General features: G+C 41.0%; 1 long non-coding RNA gene across 1 annotated transcript in view; it reads left to right on the top strand.

Moving 5' to 3' along the window:
• Nucleotides 1-431: 431 nt before the first annotated feature.
• LOC103670648 overlaps nt 432-18,496 on the top strand; it is a 20,644-nt gene continuing 2,579 nt past the window's right edge. The window contains exons 1-3 of the long non-coding RNA XR_570630.1: nt 432-555; nt 5,384-5,489; nt 8,704-8,932. This is a non-coding gene — a long non-coding RNA (uncharacterized LOC103670648). The remainder of the gene's footprint in view (nt 556-5,383; nt 5,490-8,703; nt 8,933-18,496) is intronic.

Raw genomic sequence — 18,496 nt, 5'->3', positions numbered from 1 at the left:
AACAATGGCCGGCCGGCGGGCATCGCGGACCGCGGCCGGGAGGCGGCGGCTCGCCGGCGGGGCGCTCGCGGAAAAGGCCAGAGTAGGGATGAGACGGCCCGGGACGTCCCCGGTGAGGTGCCGAGGGTGAGGAAACGCCCCATCTCGCACTAACAATAAAGGGAGCAGAAGTGACCTGGACCTGGCCGCAAACGCACGGAGGCGGAGAGACCCTTGTCTCCGGGAGGGGCTGCGTGTCCCCCCGCCAGCCGGCCGCGCCCGGGCTCTAAAGGGACGCGGAGGGGCGTGTAGCCACACTCAGGGACAAGGGGCCTCCTTTTCTCCTCACCCCCGCGTATCCCATCCCCTTCCCCCACCCCCAGATTCTATATCCCTAAGACCCTCATTTCCGGTTTCCCCACACAGTTTTCTTTTCCTATCTTGCAGGCTACGTTTGTGACAGGCTTGTAGGTACGGAATTCGGTGAGCATCACCTGGCCGCGGGTCCCAAGGCTTTCGGTGGAAACAGTACCCAAAACAGCACCTCTAATCGCCTCGCGCTACCTCATTCAGTAGGTGAGCACTGTTTGGAGCCTTAAGTGCTAAGCCCCCGTTTTGTGCCTTGAGATCGTTAAGGATCAATGAACAGTCTTCTACCAGCAACTTTGGAAGCTTGTCGGTAGTTAGGTAATTTGATTCTGTTAAACAGGAATATATTGTCTGTGCACAACAGTCATTTTTATCACATCACTCCACTGTACAAAAACTTTAAATGGCTCCCTATTACCTCACAGCAGGTTCTCAAACCGAAGTGCATCAGAATCACCAGGAGGGATTGTAAAAGCACTGATTGCTGACCCCACCTCCAGAGTTCCCGGGGTCTGCGATAGGCCTGAGAATCTGCATTTCTAGCAAGTTGTCAGAGGATGCTAACGTTGCTGGTACAGGGATCACACTTGGAGAACAAGAGCCTTATAGGATGAAAGTCAAAGGCCCTTCACAATTAGGCTTCACAAATATCACCCTCATCATCATCTACCAGTTCTCGCTTTATGTACAGAACCGAATTTAACCTGTCTTGTACCTTTGTGTATTAGCATCCACATTTTAAGGATAAGGAAACCAAAGTACTGGAAGATAAGGAATGTGCCTAAATTCCTTAAAAGCACAGCCTGGAAGTAGAACAGGGATTCTCGCTAGGTCAGCCTACTCTGAAAATCCGAGACTCTGATTCAGCCCGGTTATTCTTTTACCCTGAATATGTGTAGCACTCTCCTGCCTCTCAACGGTGTGGTTTCCAAGATTTTCAACTATGAGACTCCCTTGTAAAGGACTCCTAGAATCCTTTGATTAGGAAAATCACAGTAACCAACGTGTTGCTATGAATTTAGTAGTATGATTTTGTTTTTTAATGTATTCACAGCAATGGCTTTATCTGTGGTGTAAATTACTCAGCTAGATTGGTGAGCATGTGAAATTTCAGACTATATTACTACTAATAGTATTTTAATAGTATTTATTATTAATAATAGTTAACACCTATTAGGTCCAGACAATGTGCTAAGTCCTTTATATACATTATCTCGTTATTCTTCACATTAACCCCAAATGGTAGGTACTCTTATTTTTCCCACTTTACACATTAAGAAACCAATGTTTAAAGTTGATTGACTTGTTTGGTGTGCATAGCTGAACCCAATGCAGAAATGCAGCCCTCGCCCCCACGAAGCCAACCTCCCTCCACAGGTTCACTCATGATATTGAGGCCCAACTCAGACCACCCCTGCTCTGCCTAGCCAGATTCTCCATCACCTCAAGCTCAACTCAGAAACCAACTCTTCTTTCTCCTACAAACTTTCTCTGAATCTCTCCTAAACTGCTTTTGCCCATGTCACCACTGTGACAGTTACTTCTTATTTTCAGTTCAGGACCTTTTCTTGAAGTGCCTTACCCAGCACAAGGCACTGACTTAGCCGTTGCCCAAGATATAAGGAAGATGAAGCCAGCTACTCTCAAAGAGCTTACAATTTGATAATGGGTATAAGACAGTCTCACAAGTATCTCTAGTTAAAGGCAGAACATTATAAATTCTGGCTGTACAGAAGAACACTAAACAGGTCCAGTGGAAAGTATGCTAGATTTGAGGCAAAACTGAACCAGGTTTGAACCTAGTTCTATCAGTTGTGCAACCTCAAAAATGTTTAATTCTGAGCCTCCATTTCCTCTTTTGTCTACGAGATGAAGACTAGACGTTGAAAGAGCCATGAAGAGACCATCTCAAGAGCACAGGCCAGAAGAATAAGTCCTGGAGAAAGGAGAGATGCAAGTCTTGGGCCAGTAGACTCTCTTAAGACTTGGCATCTGACAGGATGCCAGAGTCGATGTAGACAAGGGAATAACGTATTTGCTTGTGGCCCAGAGCTTTGTTCACACTTGGGAGGATACTGTCAGGCACAGAGAAAAGGATACGAGTTGTTGAGTGGTGGTGACAAAGGAAGGTTTAGTTTTGGACTCTGTGGGAAGTTAGTTAACTTTTCACGCAGAAGCAGTGACACCTGGCCATCTTGTAACTCGGCTTGAGATCCAAGGGTAAGGACCATTTTCTCAATCAACAGCCCTATGTTAGCTCAGGCTGTGATAACAAAATACCATAGACTGTGTGGCTTAAATAATAGAGATTTATTTTCTCCCAGTTCTGGAGGCTAAAAATCCAAGATCTATGTTCCAGCTGATTTGGTTTCTGGTGAGAGCTATCTCCCTGGCTTTCAGATGGCCACCTTCTCACTATTGTTCTCATATGGGTTTTCCTCTGTGCTAGTACACAGAGGAGGGGGGGAAGCCATATGGTATCTCATCTTCTAAGGACACTTACCCTATTCTATCAGGGCCCCACCTTTATGATCTTATTGATTTAACCTTAATTATTTCCTTAGAGGCCCCATCTCCAAATACAGCCACACTGAGGCTTAGGGTTTCAACACATGGGGGACAGAAACATTCAGTCAATAGCAAGTCATGTGCAATACATAATATCAGGAAGTAGACTTAAGTCATGGCCCTTGTCCAAAAGAATCTATTTGAGAGCACAAACCCATCCAAAAAGATAATCAAGATAATAATTTGGAAAATAAATGCTAATTTGGCATTTTAAGCTGGAGGAAAAGATAACTTGCTTAGACAAAGAACATGAAGTTGAAAATGAGGAAACTGGCTGCACTGGGCCAGAGGACTCAATTCAGAGAACCCCAAGAGATAAATCTAGATAGGTTAGGTGGGACCAGGAGACCAAGCTGAGGCATGGGTGATGTGGAGGTTAAAAACAGAAGCCAGATTATCAGTCAAGTCCAGGAAGGGACAGCCTAGCCTTGGCTTTCAAAAGCTCCGATGACAGGTTAGATGCTTGTGTGTTCAGCTGGCTGTGGGATATAAATGTGCATCTTCGCAGGGTACAAAGGGCCAGTCGGCAATTATCCCACACAGTCACAGAAATCCCAAGGGGAGCTCAATTATGCAAGAAGTCATCAGTGACAACCCCCTGTACATCACTTTACTTATTTCCAAGTTTTTTCTTTGTTGCAAAAATATTGGTAGCACTTTTAAACCTCAGTGTGAGGCAGGGCAAGGAAAGTAGCAGATCTGTGAAATGGGACTCCATGAATGTAATTTAAGGGTTCAGGGTCAGTGAGGACTTAGGTCACCTGGAAACAGATGATGGAAGTAGTGGTAAAGAGAGGGAACTGAGTCAAGCAAAGGAAGCAATGGTGGAATGTGTTTAGGAAAATCTCAGAAAGGGAAAAGCCTTGGTTAGGAGTCAGAGATCTGAGTTCCTCTTCTCTGATGGACAAGGCGTTAAGCAAACACTTACCCTCTCTGCCCCTCAGTTTTCTAACATGTGACATGAGGGGGTTTGATTTAAATGATTGAAAGATCTTCTTAGGACCTTGGAGACTCTCATTTATATAACCCAGGCCTCAGCCCTACAACTGCTCATACCTCTTAGCCAGAGTAGAAAGAGGTTGATATGAGCAACGGAAGTTAAAGGAACATGTGGATGTTGTAGATTTGGCAGCAAAGTTCCGCCCTTTAAAAAGCCATTTTTGAGCATTGGTAGAGAGATTAAGAATCTTTTTTGACTGGCATATCAGTTGAATTAAAAGGAAGCAAATACTTTAGTGCACTCTAGGCTGGAAGGCGTGGGATGCAGAAGCAGATCAAAGGGGCAACAAAAGAAGAAGCAGACCAGAGGCAAGACAGACATCCTACCCTAACTACCAAGGCTGTTGATGGTGTGCTTCTACGATGAGGAAGTTATCTAGCTCAGACCTCCCAAAAGGAGATCCTGACACAAAGCTTTGGTGCAGGTAGTTTATTCAAGAGATGATTACAGGAAGCCCAAGTGAAAGAGAAGGAAAAGTGAAACATGGAGATGAGTGAATGAGGAGTGTGTTTATGAGCAGGTTTTCACTCTGGGCAAGTGGGCTAGATGTCCCTAGCTAGCTAGAAAAAGAAAATGTAGATTCCTCTTACTTCATGCGTTCATGGAAAAGTTTTTGGTAAACATTTTAAAAAAGCAGAACAGTATTTTAAATGCAGAGGAACTTGCTTTTTATGGAAAACCTATTTGAAATGTTTTATGAAGGGGATTACTGTCTCTTAACTTATCCTTTTTGTAAATTTGTATTTTGCATATAAGGATTGCTTCAGTCAAGCTCCACTGTGAAATGTCCTTTACCAACAAAATCCTCAAGGGGTCTCAAAAATGAAGTCCTAGCTTTAGAAATCAAGATGCGAGCCATAGGAAGTGGTTGGGAGAAGTCGGTTGGGGATGTTAAATAGTTGTCAAGTATGTCTGGTTTTGATAGATGGTTGGGTGAGCGGAATCAGACTCTGCCAACGAAATTGCTAGCTGAAGAGATAACAGACTTTAATTTATACTTGATCACATATTTGTGTCCTAAGCCTGTACAGTGAAATCTCAAGAAGTGACTAGACCAATAGCCTCTCTTATGCTCAGCTATTTAATATCTCACAACTGAAATAGGATCATGAGTTTGAATATGATGTATCAGATCCTGGCCAATATGCATCAGAACCTCCACTGAAGAGGAGTTCAATCATAATCAAGTTTATCCCTTTAAAAATGAATGAACCACAAGTCTCCATTGGTGATATGCAAGTTGGCCAGTCTTATTGATTAGCAGTTCTCAGTTGATTATAGTGATTCCATTCTCAAAATCTTCTAAAATACACTCTATAATAAAAGATTAAGCAGTGACCTGCCAATAATAAACTATGGACTATAAATGCCATATTTATGAATTAGAAAATTTGAGGCCTTTCCTATTCTTTTGAATAAATATAATTGTCTTCTTTATTTTCTTGTCTATGTACATTTTGTATTTAGTGGCCAACTAATTTAGAAAATATCAGGACCAGATCAAGAGGCCAGCCATGACTGACATGGATCACCTGGATTTGTCCTAATTCTTGGCTACAGGCAGCTCCATGAGGTTAGTTGGGAGTGGGGACCCTGGCGTTGGGGAGAGGAAGAGCTGGACAAGAAACTGTGTCTGGATCAGCATAAAGTCTTTATGGCTCCTAGAAATGCAACTCAGAGTCACAAAAAGGAAAGACCACTTATTCTCACAGAATTGCTTCTTTTATTACATTTGAACTTCCCATTATTAGCTGCCTTCATGTATTCAGATTTATAATAGTACTTGTGGAGAAATGCTACACAAAAATGATCTTTAGAATTCACAACTTAGCTTTTCAGTTATAAAGAGAGGAGAAAATGCAGAAGAAGTGGGGTCCCAATAGATGGCAAGAGGAATTGAAGAGGGAATGCTCTGGATATGGCCACAACATAAGCCAACTTATAAATGTCACCACCCATTTTGAAATTTCCAGGAACTGGGAACAAGACGGTCATTCAGAAGAGAGAACTAGGCCTAGGAAAAATTGAAAAGCTGTTTTCTATAACTTAATTCTTTACACACAACAGACCTTAAGAAACTCCCTTTCTGCATAGCCATTTCACACACGGAGTGGATGAAAAACTAGATGATGTGTTTTCTTTTACAACAGGTGTTCCCCTGAGGCCTAGGTTTCCCTGGAGGCAGTTCAGGGGCTGCCTGGATCCCAAGGGAGAGCTAGGGAGTTGGTAATAAGACTGCTGAGCTTGTTGCCTGGCCCTCCCTGCCATCACACAGGTTCTGCTTTTCTGTGTTTTATAAATGGGAAATATGAGTAACAATTTATGAAGATAAGATTTCCATGGCTGAAAGAAGTTTGCAAATCACAAGCTAAGGTATACTTAGAACGAAGATTTCTATGATCATATGACACAGATATGTTAGATAGATTTATGCTGAGCTCAAAACCAAGCAACACTTAAGTCATTTATAAATCATGGCCATGAACTGAGTGGAAATGATGCAGGCATGGGAATCAGAAAACCAGATTCTGGTTCTACCAGAGTCTATACTGTCACAGCCTGGTGTCATGAGACCAACTAGTCACTAACTGGTTCACTAATTATTCAAATGCTTCACTACCTCTTATACATAGATCTGAGAATTCCTGTCTTAAGTATGACCATGGTCTATTAGGGTCTATTTGATGGCCTGATTTTTACTAAATAACCTACCTCGTATTTCTCACACAGCACAATGTAGAAAGAATTGATGAGATGATCATTTTTAATTTCTTAGAGTCAGAGCCAAGAGAATGACTGAAAAAATGAAAACAGTAGAATAATAAAATAGAGTTGCCCAAAAATAATCTGGGCAACACTGCTCATACTGACAAATTTCAAGGATGTTTACCAAAAGTTTGAAATAATATAGAAATGTATGTTATTGTGCTAATTGAAAATATCACTATAAGTTGGTATGAGATTATATGGAGCTTCACAAAAGCTAAAAACTATTCAAAGGACAAATTGGGAGGAACTGCATCAGATTTTCGTATTTTTGGCTGACAAAACTGAATGATATTTTTTCCTTCTTCCCAGACATGTGATTCTATGAATTCCCTCTACAAACATGCCTTATTTTATGAATTAAAAAATATAAACTGACATGGTAAAAGAAAATGAAATAAAGTGATTGGATTAGTTTCCTAGAGCTGCCCTAACAAAGTACCACAAGCTGGGTGGCTTAAAACAACAGAAATGTATTGTCTCACAGCCTGGAGGCCAGAAGTCTGAAGTCAAGGTGTTGGTAGACAACGCTCCCTCTGAAACCTGTAGGACAGCCAGTCCTTCCCTGACCCTTCCTGACTTCTGGTAGCTTGCTGGGAATTTTTGACGTTCTTTGGCTCACAGCTGCATAGCTCCAATCACGTGGCGTTTTCCTTGTCTGTGTCTTCACATGGCCAGCTTCTCATAAGGACTCCAGTCATATTGGATTAAGGGTCCACCCTACTCCAGTATGACTATATCTTAACTAATTATATCTTCAACAACCGTGCTTCCAAATAAGGACACATTCTGAGGTACTGGGGTTTAGGGATTCAGCATGTCTTTCTTTGGGAGGACACAATTCAACCTATAACAGTAATTTAACCATTCTGATGCTTCTTATAGAAGTTAAAGACCATTATTCTTTCTGACCCTAATGTGGTGGTTTCCATTTTAGCACATGGATAGTTTAGAAAAGTGGTGGTTTTGATAGTTTTTGCTATGACTTCTTCACCTTCTCTCTTGCCATCCCTCTCCTTATCTAACATGTATTTATTAGGCACACACTGAGTTCGCAGCACTGTGTAAAACCCATAAAATTTAAAAATTACACAAAACTTTCTTCTAACCATTAGCTAAAAGTTGCTTTCATTTACACTGTAATTTTCAGATAGACTGACTTTTTAATGAATGACTTCAGTTTGTAAATCACCATAAAGAATTATCCTTAAGTTAGACTGTAAACAAATTTCTTAGACCTCTTTACAAATACATAACAGATGATAGGTGAAAAAAGACAGAAAAAAACTAAAGAAGAAGTGGTCCAAATAGAAATTAATTTTGCTTGTTGTAAAGCCAGAAGGAATATTTTTTAGTATAGCGTAATCCCCAGTTTGGTTGGGATATTTGTAAATAAGCTAAATGTTTTTAAGTAGTGTCTTTCTGGCTTTGAACTATTCTTTGTGACTTTCCCCACTGTGTTGCTAGAAATAGCTTCTTTTTAAAAAGTTGAAATTTAAGCATGTTTATTTAATTTTTTGAAAGGATGCTGTCTTTTGCTAAATTTGACAGAATTCCTTGACATAATAATGTAAATAAAGGAATATAGTGTGGCATGGATAAAAAAAGAATGACTTTCTTTATATTTCTAAATATGATTATATTGCTGCTGCATGCCTTTGGAAGCAAAAATATTTATTTCCCTTGTTGCGTCCATGCATTTATTTTAATGAGTATTTATGAGACTCAATGACATATTCAAATCAGCATGTGTATTCCATTGTGCAGTTATTCCCTTTTATTTCCAATTTCTGGTTAGGAATGCTTTGTTTGTGTCTAAAAAGCTAAGGAAATTAAATGCAAGGCTCTGTCAATACAATGCAACTTTACTATGTGCAAGTCAGGAAATTAGAATGTGTTGTTCCTTCAGCAGCTGGTATTGGGCTACTCTGAACATTATATGACAGAAAAGTTAAAATGGGGCTTTTTTTGTCATGAGGATTTTATTAGGATACAAAAGAATATCACTTCTCCCCACTCAGTGCACAGGACTCTTGGCAGGGCTGACCCAGCCAGATGGGAAGAGGGTGCCCTCCAGCTCTGGCCCCTGGGTCCTCAACCTTTTCGCCTCCCAACTTCTCTTCTGTACTCTGCAAGAAGGCAGCCACAAATCAGCCTGACCCACTGCCTGTGCTGATGTCACAGGGTGAGAGTGCGGCAGAATGCAGAGCTCTACTGGTCGCTACTTATTAGGTGTTCGCCATGTGCCAGGTACTGTACTCAGCCCTTTATCTGTGTTATTTAAGCCTCGCGTGACTCTGTGTAGCAAGTACTTTTGTTGTCCTCATGTCGTAGACAGGAAAACTAAAATGCAGAAACATTCAGTAATTTGGCTGTGATTATACCTTTAGAAAGTAGCAAATCCAGGATTAAAAACCAGATTCACGTGGACAACTCATGCGTTTGACCAGTAAATTTTAGGTAACTTATGCATTTTTACCAATGCATAAGATCTGGAAGATCTTATAAGAATTGGAAGATCTAATTCTCTAATGCAAAAGAGGGACTTAAAAAACTTACATTCTTCTGACTATAAATATACATCTATTCATTGAAGAAAATACAGAGAAATATAAAATATAAATTCACCTATAATCCTTACCACAATAATTAACACTTAATATATTTACTTTGTTTTCACAGGCATGTGTGTGGGTGTGCACGTGTGTGGGCGTGTGTGTTTAATATAATCAGAATTGTGCAGTTTGGTGACCTGCTTTTTTTCACTTCATATCATATGTTACACACATTTCAACATCATTAATATTCTCTTACAATCTAATTTTTAATAGCTGTATTGACTGTAATATGATTTATTTAACCAATCTTGTGGTGGCGAGTAGTTACATTATTTCTAATCAGTCATTGTTTTAAATATCACACATGCTAGTATTTCCTTAAGATAAATTCCTAAGAGTAGAATTGCAAAATCAAAGACTGTGAACCTTTGTAAAGTTCTTGGTATATTTTGTCAAACTCTCTCCAAAAGGCTTTGCCAAATTATGAGATGGAAAGGTTTGAAGTTGGGTATTTCAAGTTCTAGTAACAGGCTCTAGCACAGGAGATATTGTGGGGAAATGTAGATCATCTATTACTTCTCAAGGCTGACTTATGGGTAGCCTCCTGATGTCTCCCAGTGGGGTCTAAGAAGGACCCTCGGACTATCAGAGAAGGGCTGGAAGAGAGGGTGTACACTGCCTGTTCAAGGCTGTGAGTTCGGTGGTCCCTGAGAAGCATGAAACTACTGCTTCTCACTAAGTAAAGCAGTTGTGGAAGATTGCAGGACATTTAGTAGTTAACAAAATGTGTTCCTGCTCACTATTTGCTCTGACCCTCGTCACAGCCTTGGAATGAAACAGCTTTACAACCATTGGCATTTTGCAGAGAAGGATGGTCAGATTTAGGTGAGAGTACTGACTTACTCAAGATCACACCACTTTATGCAGAGAAGCCTTAGATGATGTCTAGCTTGCCCTACTGTCCTATATCAGGCTGCCTCTCCTCAAGAGAAAAACCTCTATGTAAAAGATTCTGTCATTCAACAAGTGGAAATACTTGGTATTATATTAAGGAATGCTTGAACTTGCTCTACAAGTAATTATCTTTATTTTTCTACATTTGCTGAATTCCAGCCGCATAGATGCTGTCCTAAACACAGATAGTACTGAGCTTTTGGGCTAGCAAGCTTGAGAAACTAACAAGCCTGGCAAATGTGGGAAATGAGGGGAATGCTCTTAGTTAACATGGGGTCTGAAAAACGGCAATTTGGGCAATTACATGTCTGGTTACACATCCTTGACAACTATTTAGATCTCTGAATAACTGTGCAAAGACAATGCCCAGTTTGTTGGTTTGAACTCAACCCAAGTGTGAGTCTGTGCCCCATTTTGGAATGTCAAAACCAGAAAGCCAGGGATCATCATGTTACACACACGCCATGATATAAACTTTACCAACTACTTCTCTTACACAGTATTAAACTGGGGCAGGAATAGGAAGCATGAGACAATTTGTAAAAGAAGTAAGTTGTAGCTGTAGCTCTTCAGGGACTTGGCTACTACGTAGGTGGGCCTAGTTGACTCTGTGAATCTAAAGTAACCATGGTGGACACCCAGGAGAAGATAGAGAATAGAGAAGAAGATGGCAGAGGAGTAGGGGACCTCTTTTTCAGCCGGTCCCCTGAGTCGAGCTGGATAGGTACCAGACCAGCCTAAACAACCACGGAATCAGCCTGAGACACAGGAAGATACATCTGGATCTCTACAAATGAACATCTCCAACACTGAGTATTGAGGTACGAAGCGGGGAGCCGTGAAACCGCGCACAGATATCGGAAGATAAACGGAAGGGGGAGGGAGCCGCCGCGTTCAGGCGCCGGGAAGCGGTAGCCACCTGCACGGGGAAGCGGGCAGACTCACCGACCAGCACCCGCGAGAGGAGACTGAGACCGTGAGCTGGGGAACGCGCGCCACCAGACTGAAATGGAGCTCCAGTGTGCTCACTGGAACCAGAGTGAGACCGGGAGCTCTGGAGCGCGCGGGGCAGCTGGCGGCTGGCGATGTTAGAAACACAAAGGACAGAGACGCGCCGGCCCTGAAAGTGAGGGCTGGGACGCCGGGTGTGGGGCGCACATCCCAGGACGCTGCAGGGTTGAGCAGCACCAACAGAAACAGAGTTAAACGGGCCAGAACATCCCCACAATCCCTCTGTTCTGTGACAGAGGCTGAAATTCGGCCGCTGCTGCTCTGACTCTCAGAAGAGGCACTGCAAACTGCCAGGGAAAGCCGCCAGAGACCAAAAGCCTGGAAATACCGGCTCACAGTGTGCCTGTCCCCATTGCCCCTCGCAGGGGACACGGAGACTCTACCTAAACAGGGTTGCCTGAGTATCAGCGCAGCAGGCCCCTCCCCCAGAAGGCAGGCTGAAAAATCAAGAAGCCCAATCCCTAAGATCCCTATAAAACAAGGGCACATGGTGTAGGTCCCAGTCAATAATTTGGACTCTGGACAACCCAGCAACCTCTCCTCATCAGAATGATGAAAAGGAGAAATCCCCCCCGCCAAAGACAATGAGTCTGTGGCCTCTGCCACAGAACTAATGGATATGGATATAACCATCACCATTATGACGAGAACCATATCCAGAATGACAAGAAGGAGAAATCCCCCCAAAAGACAATGAGTCTGTGGCCTCTGCCAACGAACTAATGGATATGGATATAACCAAATTATCAGAAATGGAATTCGGAGTAACAATGGTCAAGATGATGTGTAGACTTGAAAAAAGTATTAACAGTACCAAGGCAAAAGCATCAGAATTACGTCAGACCTGTCTACACAGACCTGGAATGAGAGAAAGGGTTGGGGGAGCATATTTAAAGCTCTTTCAGAGAAAAACATGCAGCCAAGGATCCTTTATCCAGCAAGGCTGTCATTCAGAATTGATGGAGAAATAAAGACATTTCAGAATCGCCAGTCACTAACCAATTTTGTAACCACGAAACCAGCCCTACAGGAGATATTACGGGGGGTTCTATAAAAGTAAAAAGGCCCCAAGAGTGATACAGAACAGAAAGTCACAGCCAATACAAACAAAGACTTTACTGGCAACATGGCAACATTAAAATCATATCTCTCAGTAATCAGTCTTAATGTAAATGGTTTGAACCATCCCATAAAACGCCACAGGGTTGCAGATTGGATAAAAAGAAATGACCCATCCATTTGCTGTCTACAAGAGACTCATTTCGAACCCAAAGATGCATTCAGACTGAGAGTAAGGGGATGGAGTACCATCTTTCACGCAAATGGACCTCAAAAGAAAGCTGGGGTAGCAATTCTCATATCAGATAAATTGGATTTTAAACTACAGACTATAGTTAGAGATGCAGAAGGGCACTATATTATTCTTAAGGGAAGTATTCAACAAGTGGATATGACAATTATAAATATATATGCCCCCAACAGGGGAGCAGCAAGATACACAAGCCAACTCTTAACCAGAATAAAGAGACATATAGATAAAAATACATTAATAGTAGGGGACCTCAACACTCCACTCTCAGAAATAGACAGAACACCCTGGCAAAAACTAAGCAAAGAATCAAAGGCTTTGAATGCCATACTCGACGAGTTGGACCTCATAGATATATATAGAACACTACACCCCAGAACCAAAGAATACTCATTCTATTCTAATGCCCATGGAACATTCTCAAGAATAGACCATGTTCTGGGACACAAAACAGGTCTCAACCGATACCAAAAGATTGAAATTATCCCCTGCATATTCTCAGACCACAACGCTCTGAAATTGGAACTCAACCACAAGGAAAAATTTGGAAGAAACTCAAACACTTGGAGACTAAGAACCATCCTGCTCAGGAATGATTCGATAAACCAGGAAATCAAAAATCAAATTAAACAATTTATGGAGACCAATGAGAATGAATATACAACAGTCCCAAACCTATGGGATACTGCGAAGGCAGTCCTAAGGGGGAAATACATAGCCATCCAAGCCTCACTCAAAAGAATAGAAAAATCTAAAATGCAGTTTTTATATTCTCACCTCAAGAAGCTGGAACAGCAACAGAGGGACAGACCTATCCATGCACTAGGAAGCAGTTGACCCAGATTAGAGCAGAAATCAATGAATTAGAAACCAGGAGTACAGTAGAGCAGATCAACAGAACTAGAAGCGGGTTCTTTGAGAGAATCAATAAAATTGACAGAGCACTGGCAAGACTTATCCAAAAGAGTAGAGAAAGGACCCAAATTAATAAAATTATGAATGAAAAAGGAGAGGTCACAACCAACAACAATGAAATTGGAAGGATTATTAGAAATTTTTATCAACAGCTATATGCCAATAAACTAAGCAATCTGGAAGAGATGGAGGCCTTCCTGGAAACCTATAAACTACCAAGACTGAAACAGGAAGAAATTGATTTTTTAAACAGGCCAATTAATTATGAAGAAATTGAGTCAGTGATAAACAACCTTCCAAATAACAAAACTCCAGGCCCGGACAGTTTTCCTGGGGAATTCTACCAAACATTCAAAGAAGAAATAATACCTATTCTCCTAAAGCTATTTCAAAAAATAGAAACAGAAGGAAAGCTACCAAACTCATTCTACGAGGCCAATATTACCTTGATCCCCAAACCAAGGAAAGTCCCCATCAAAAAGGAGAATTACAGACTGATTTCCCTAATGAATATGGACACCAAAATCCTCAACAAGATCCTGGCTAATAGAATCCAACAGTACATTAAAAGGATCAAACTATTAGAAGTTAAAGAGCAATTCAGTAATGTGGCGGGATACAAAATCAATGCTCAGAAATCAGTTGCATTTCTATACATGAATAATGAGACTGAAGAAAGAGAAATTAGGGAATCCATCCCATTTACAATAGCACCAAAAACTATACGTTACCTTAGAATTAACTTAATCAGAGACGTAAAGGAACTATATTTTAGAAACTATAAATCACTCTTGAAAGACATTGAGGAAGACACAAAAAGATGGAAAAATCCTCCCATACCAAGAGAACCAGACTTACTCAGTTTCTTGCAGATGCATTTGAAAGAGTTAAATTAAAAACAAAGCTGGAGGCATCACGATGCCGGATTTCGAGCTGTACTGCAAAGCTGTGATCACAAAGACAGCATGGTACTGGCACAAAAACAGACACATAGACCAATGGAACAGAATAGAGAACCCAGAAATGGACCCTCGGCTCTTTGGGCAACAAATCTTTGATAAAGCAGGAAAAAACATCCGGTGGGAAAAAGACAGTCTCTTCAATAAATGGTGCTGGGAAAATTGGACAGCTACATGCAAAAGAATGAAACTTGACCACTCTCTCCCACCATACACAAAGATAAACTCTAAATGGATGAAAGACCTTGATGTGAGACAGGAATCCATCAAAATTCTAGAGGAGAACATAGGCAGCAACCTCTACAACATCAGCCAAAGCAACCTTTTTCATGACACATCTCCAAAGGCAAGAGAAACAAAAGATAAAATGAACTTGTGGGACTTCATCAAGATCAAAACTTCTGCACAGCCAAGGAAACAGTCAAAAAAACTAAGAGGCAGCCCACGGAATGGGAGAAGATATTTGCAAATGATACTACAGATAAAAGACTGGTATCCGAGATCTACAAAGAACTTCTCAAACTCAATACGTGAGAAACAAATAAACAAATCATAAAATGGGCAGAAGATATGAACAGACATTTTTCCAATGATGACATACAAATGGCTAACATACACATGAAAAAAAATGTTCAAAATCATTAGCCATCAGGGAAATTCAAATAAAAACCACACTAAGATACCACCTTACGCCAGTTAGAATGGCAAAAATGGACAAGGCAAGAAACAATAATTGCTGGAGAGGATGTGGAGAAAGGGGATCCCTCCTACTTTGTTGGTGGGAATGCAAGTTGGTACAGCCACTCTGGAAAACAGTGTGGAGGTCCCTTAAAAAGTTAAAAATTGAGCTACCCTATGACCCAGCCATTGCACTACTGGGTATTTACCCCAAAGATACAGACGTAGTGAAGAGAAGGGCCATATGTACCCCAATGTTCATAGCAGCATTGTCCACAATAGCTAAATCGTGGATGGAACCAAGATGCCCTTCAACAGATGACTGGATTAAGAAGTTGTGGTCCATATATACAGTGGAATATTACTCAACTATTAGAAAGAACGAGTTCTCAACATTTGCTGCAACATGGACGGCCCTGGAGGAGATAATGCTAAGTGAAATAAGTCAAGCAGAGAAAGACAATTATCATAGGGTTTCTCTCATCTATGGAATGTAAGAACTAGGAAGATCGGTAGGGGAAGAAAGAGATAAAGTAAGGGGGGTGATCAGAAGGGGGAATGAAGCATGAGAGACCGTGGACTCTGAGAAACAAACTGAGGGCTTCAGAGGGGAGGGGGGTGGGGGGAATGGGATAGACCGGTGATGGGTAGTAAGGAGGGTGCACTGGGTATTGCATGGTGCACTGGGTGTTATACGCAACTAATGAATCATCGAACTTTACATCAGAAACCAGGGATGTGGGGCGCCTGGGTGGCACAGCGGTTAAGCGTCTGCCTTCGGCTCAGGGCGTGATCCCGGCGTTATGGGATCGAGCCCCACATCAGGCTCTTCAGCTATGAGCCTGCTTCTTCCTCTCCCGCTCCCCCTGCTTGTGTTCCCTCTCTCGCTGGCTGTCTCTATCTCTGTCAAATAAATAAATAAAATCTTTAAAAAAAAAAAAAAAAAAAAGAAACCAGGGATGTACTGTATGGTGACTAACATAATATAATAAAAAAACATTAAAATATAGGAAAAAAAAGAAAATAAAAAGATAGAGAATAACATGTTGAAACTTGACACTGACTCTGATGGGGAAGATGAGTGATAAAGTGTGGCTAACACAGAAGCTTTAAATTTTATGTTTTAATTTGCATATTAAAACATGTTTAACATTAAAAATAGATTTTTCATGGTGTTCCTACATAGATGGCTCTAGAAAGTGCATGCAAAGTTAGTAATATTATAACAAATCTGTTATCTTGACTTCTCTAATTCTAAACTGTGATGAGATTGTGCAACTTTCCTTCATTTTATATCATGTGACACTATAGTGGTATGTTCACTCATTCTAAACTTAATAATAGTAAAACCATTAGGTCAGGCAGTCATAGCTAGCATTCTGTAATTTGATCTGGCTGTTGGGTTGTATACAAATGTAAAAATTCATCATAGTGTACACTTTAAGATTAGTTTGTATTATACCTCAATTTAAAACAAACACTGCTGTGTTTGACAGGAATCAAAATGGTGAAGTAGAAAGAACCTCAAATTAGGGAGGATAGATCAGAGTACTCTAGTCCAAGCTTACCAAAGCAATTAAATGAAAATCAAGGGGTTTGTTAAAAACCCCAAAATGGCAAGAAAGGCATGGAATCTGGATAAGACATTAAGGTCCTTGCCAACAGTGTAAGGTGGATTCCATTATTGGGGGTAGTTGTCAGAAAAAATCAACCTGTTTCATGTGCATACCTCAGTGACTTGACACTGCCCTATAGATTGGCCACTTCGGTGTGGATTAGGCCTCCCAGTCACAGGTGTGCACAGTGGAGTTATCTCCTTCCAGGAATCTTCCTAAAAAGAGAGATCACAAAGCAGGAAAGACGGCTTTCAGAAATTCTTGTTGTCTTTACAACATTTCTATAGAAAAGTCAGAAGACATTGAAGTAAAAATGAAATTCCTCCTTTGCACACTCATTCATCATACCCTCCACTTTTCCAAAGGTGCCCATTTACAACTACCCAACCAGCTAACCCCAACAAATATCCAGGGGACTTCACTGACTTTTGCTCAAAATAGTAATAATAAGCATTATTACTATCTTTTACTACAAAGGACTAAGCAAAGAAAATAAATTACTGTCAACAGTTCACATTGCACACTTGAATAGAGCTGCAGAAGAATCCCATTTGTAGAAGAAAGAGCTATATTTATGAATAGGCAAAGTGGCAATGGCCTGAAAATTGTATTTTCAAGAGCTTCGCCTCTGAAAATCTGATGCGCCACGATTACCTATTTACCCCTGTCTTAGCTTAGGCTGCTGTAACCAAATACCATAGACTATGTAGCTTATAAACCACAGAAATTTATTTCTCACAGTTCTGGAGTCTGGAAGTCAGATCAGGGCACCAGTATGGTCAGGTTCTGATGAGGACCTCATCTAGGTTGCAGACTGCTGATTTCTCATTGTATTCTCAAGGAAGAAAGCACAGAGAGAGCAGATGCAAGCTTTCTTATGTCTTCTTGTAAAGGCACTAATGCCATTCATGAGGGCTTCACCCTCATGACCCAATAACCTTCCAAGGGCCCCACCTCCTAATACCATCACTTCGGGCATTAGTGAATTTTAGAGGGTGCATTCAGCCCATAGCAACCTCTTAGGGTGAACACTGTTAGCATTGCTTTCTTCCATTCATTATTTTCAAAGTACACATGTTACAAGTAGGGAAAATATATTAAATTCATGATTTTTTTTATTATGTTATGTTACTTACCATACAGTACTTCATTAGTTTTTGAAGTAGTGTTCCATGCTTCATTATTTGCATATAAAACCCAGTGTTCATTGCAATATGTGCCCTCCTTAATACCCATCACCATGCTAACCCATCCCCCCCACCCCCGTCCCCTCTGAAACCCTCAGTTTGTTTCCCGGAGTCCATAGTCTCTCATGGTTCATCTCCCCCTCTGGTCTCCCCCCCTTCACTTTTCCCTTCCTTCTCCTGATGTCCTCCATGCTATTCCTTATGTTCCACACATAAATGAAACCATATGATAATTGTCTTTCTCTGCTTGACTTATTTCACTTAGCATAATCCCTTCCAGTTCCATCCATGTCGATGCAAATGGTGGGTAGTCATCCTTTCTGATGGCTGATACATTCGTAACATTTTAATGCAAACTAATGTCTTAGATGATTTTCTATATAGGAGAAAATAGACTACTTCACAACTCTAAATATTCAAGTTAGGTGAAAGGTGGATTGAGGGAGAAGAGCAAGTAAAAACATCAATCTAAAAGGGAGAGTATACCAGGAAATTCAAAAAGTAGTTAACTGGTTTGGCCAGGCATCATAGTCTCTGGTGGGTATGGACTATGAGACTGAAGATAAAGGTTCCTCACTTAAGCCTGTTGGAAGTGGCTGTGAGGAAGCAATTTATCCACAAATGTAT

The sequence above is a fragment of the Ursus maritimus genome, unplaced genomic scaffold, assembly GCF_017311325.1.
Source record: "Ursus maritimus isolate PB19 unplaced genomic scaffold, ASM1731132v1 scaffold_6, whole genome shotgun sequence".
NCBI classification, from domain to species: Eukaryota; Metazoa; Chordata; class Mammalia; order Carnivora; family Ursidae; genus Ursus; species Ursus maritimus.
The sequence above is the reverse complement of the archived record's forward strand: the minus strand, read 5'-3'. Positions and strand labels throughout refer to the sequence as shown.